This window comes from Chrysochloris asiatica, unplaced genomic scaffold, assembly GCF_000296735.1.
Source record: "Chrysochloris asiatica unplaced genomic scaffold, ChrAsi1.0 scaffold00274, whole genome shotgun sequence".
NCBI lineage: Eukaryota > Metazoa > Chordata > Mammalia > Afrosoricida > Chrysochloridae > Chrysochloris > Chrysochloris asiatica.
Window position 1 is genome coordinate 843,592 of NW_006408792.1, and position 4,020 is coordinate 847,611.

Here is a 4,020-nt window from a genome sequence, read left to right on the forward strand (position 1 = left end):
TAAACACTTCAATGTGATGACTACTTCTTGGGGTGTCAAAATGAATCATTTTGGCACATTTTCTATGAAGAGAATAGTCATTAACTCTTCTAAAACAAAGAACACTTTTGAATAAACATTTCATCATGTTTTTGTGCTTCAGCAATTCATAGCCAGAGAAATTGAAATATTCTTTGTTGACTTTTTTTTCTTCATTACTACAACGTGTTGCATTAGGCAAATCTGCTGCACAAGACCTTTTTAAAGTGTTGAAGAGCAAAGATGTCAGCTTGAGGAGAGGACTAAGGTGCACCTGACCCAAACCATGGTATTTTCAAGAACCTCATATGCATGTGAAAGCTGGAGAGTGAATAAGGAAGACCGTAGAATTGATGCTTTTGAGTTATGGTGTTGGAGGAGCGTATTGAATGTGCCATGGGCTGCCAAAAAAACCCAACAGATCTGTGTTGGAAGAAATGCAGCCAGAGTGCTCCTTGGAGGCGAGGATGACCAACTTTGTCTCTCATACTTCAGACATATTGTCAGGAGGAATCAGTCACTGGAGAAGGATATCATGTTTGTTAAGTTGGAGGGTCAGAGAAAAAGAGGAAGAGCCATAACAAGATTGATTGGCAAAGTGGCAGCATCAATGGGCTCAAGCGTGGCAACAATTGTGAGGTTGGCCCAGGATTGGGCAATGTTTCGTTCTGTTGTGCACAGGGTCGCTATGAGTCGGTACCAACTTGATGGCACCTAACAACAACAACAACAAGATGCAATGAAGTGTAAATTTTTTTTAAATTATATATATATATATATGTGTGTGTGTGTGTGTGTGTGTGTGTGTGTGTGTGTGTGTGTGTGAGAAAGATGAGGCTTTCTCCCATAAAGATTTAAAGCCTCGGAAACCCTGTACAGGGTCGCTATGAGTCGGAACCGACTCCACAGCACATAATAACAATATATATATAAGTCCTAATTTGTATGAAGGGAATCCTGGTAGCATAGTGGATTATGAGCTGGACTGCTAACTGCGAGTTCAACAGTTCTAATCTACCAGTTACTCCTTGGGAGGAAACTGAGGCTTTCGACACCTGTAAAGAGTTACATCCTCGGAAACCCTATACAGATTCACTACAAGATGGAACCAACTTGAAGGTACATAACCATCACCACCACCGCTTTGTATACATGTCACAGAAAAAGTCAATGAACCAGCTAATTGCCCCAAATTAAAAGGTTGTGCCTCTGCTGACATTAACGTTTCAAACTTAGTATTTTCACTAGTTAACTGATCTTTGCTCTACTAATGATGGGTACTTATTAAATATCTTTGAAAGTCAGTAGGTTTTCTAGTTAGGAAAAATACTAATATCATATAATAAGCACTATTTTGCTATGTAAACACCCAGTAATAATGACAACAATCCTCAGTTAAATCCAGAAAACATTAGAAAGGAAAGGGTATTAATGCAAGCTCAATTTATTAATTGGTTAATCTTTTATAGTTATTAGCAGCTTACAGTCATATGTCCATGCTTTCAACATACATATTTGTAGAACCTAAACAAAGCAAAAGTCATTTTTTTGTTTCTTGTTTGTTTAGATGAATATATGCAACAAAGTATACACCAGCTCAACAGTTTCCACATGTACAATTCAGTGACTTTGGCTACCTTCTTCAAGTTGTGCCATCTCTCTGGACACCCTTTTCTGAAGTATTCTTCCATCTTTAACAATGCCTCTACTCCTTAAGCGTCTTGTCTAATTTTCAACTTGCTGCTGTCAATACTCAAGGCACACATTCTGTTCTAATTAAACAAAATTAAGGTGGAAAGATGACTTCAGGGGATAGTTTAAGGTGTAAAATTTCCTCAGGACAACAGTTGCTGGGGGGTCATCCAGCCTCAATGTCTCCAGAGAGCATGGATTTCATGAGAGTTTGAAATTCTGTTCAATGTTTTTCCCCTTTTTAGGATTCTGCTATGTTTTTGTTATTGTTGTTGTTAGGTGACTTTGCATAATATTTTGACCCCTAGTGACCCCATTGACAGAGTACAACTGTCCCATTGGGTTTTCTAGGCTCCTGATTTGACGTTGTAGGATAAGCATTGGACCGCAAGGTCTATTTGAACTGCGTGGTCGGTGATCCAAACTCACCAGCTGCTCATTGTAAACCCTATGCAGGATAACTGAGTCAGAACTGATTCAACAGCATTTCACAACAACAACAATCTTTACAGGAGAAGATTGGTAGGTCTTTCTCCCATAGAGTGACTGCATGAGTTTAAACTGCCAGCCTTCCAGTTAGCAGACGAGTGCTCGAGCAAAAGCTTCTTAATATTAACTCAGGTTGGGTGAGTACAGTTAAGACTAAGAGGATGCAGGGAGCAGGTAAAATAAAAGCTACCACCATTTCAAAGTCCTGGTGTGGGTTAATGTGCTGGACTGCAAAGTCTCTTTGAACCTTAAGGTCAGCAGTTCAAGTTCGTGAGCTACTCTTCAGAAACCCTATACAGGGTCATTATGGGTCGGATCTTACTCAACAGTACATAACAACAACAACAAATAGCAAACAGGTGTGGCAGGATAATGCCCTGAATTATTTGATGACAATAATTGAATGTGGCCAATTTGAATGACAATTTGAATGACAAAGGCCAATTTGAATGACAAAGTCAGAGGTTCAAACTCACCAGCTACTCCTTGGAAACCCTATACAGGGGTTGCCACAAGTTGGAACCAACTTGATGACACTTAAAAATAACATGTGGCAAACAAAGTGTAGCACTGTAGGATAAGCACTGGACTGCTAACCACAAGGTAGGCAGTTCAAACCCACCAGCTAGTTCTTGGAAACTATACAGGGTTGCTATGTATCAGAACTCACTCAACAGCACTTAACAATGACGACAACAATAACATTTGGCAAACACTTTTCTAAGCACTTTTCATGCACAAATTCTCATAACAACTCTAATATAGGTGCTAATATTATAGGAAAGTAATGCCAATAGAAGTTAAATAAACTTCTTGTTGTTGTAAAGTATCGTCAAGTTGATTCCGACCCATAGAGACCCTGTATAGGGTTTCCAAGGAGCAGCTGGTGAGCTTGAACCACCGACGTTGCAGTTCATACGGCTTTGCAGTCTGGCACATTAACCCACAGTGCCACACTTCTAAAGACAGTATAAATCCCAGAGCCAGAGCTCTACAAGACATTGTTGTATTGCCTCTTGGTATGCAAAAAAAGATTTTCAGTCATCAATCTTTATTTTCTAGAACTCCTATGAAATACATTTAGATTGCTTTTTTTGGAATGATTTTTGCTGACTCATTTGCAGGGCTTTCATTCTCATACATTCTACTATCAAATGGTCTTCCTTTTAATGTAGCCATTATATAATATTGTAAGATTTAACACCAGTCATCGAATAAGTGAACAAACAATAAAAACATTTTTATTGTTTATTCGCTTACTGAAGATGGGACTAAACCAGAAAGACTGCATAATATTTGAGTAGGAAAAAATGGTCCTGGAAATTTCTTTTCTGCTAGTACAAAATTTCTTGTCTGCTAGTCCTGGTGTGGTGCTATAAGATAAGCACTGGACCACAAAGTCGATTTTAACCACAAGGTTGTCAGTTCAAACTCACCAGCCACTCCTCAGAAACCCTATACAAGGTCACTATGAGTTGGATTCAACTTGATGACACTTAACAACAGCAACAGTACAATTAGGTAGGATCTAAAATAACCATGACTCAAAATCCAAAGTTCAATAAATTGAGTAAAGAAAAGCAATGAATGTTTTAATCAGTCCCTTCCATACCAAGCACCCACTTTGTGAGCTGTGAGGTGATCATCCTGGAGCTGAGGTAGTTGTGGGCACTCTGTAGATTGCCTACTAAAGGTCAGTAACTGACCACGTACATACCAAATCTCCCTGGAAGGAATGTTTTTAGATTTTTTTTCAAACTAGATGTATATTTATTTTTCAAATAAATATGCTGACATTATACTATGTCTATAGGTTTGGTT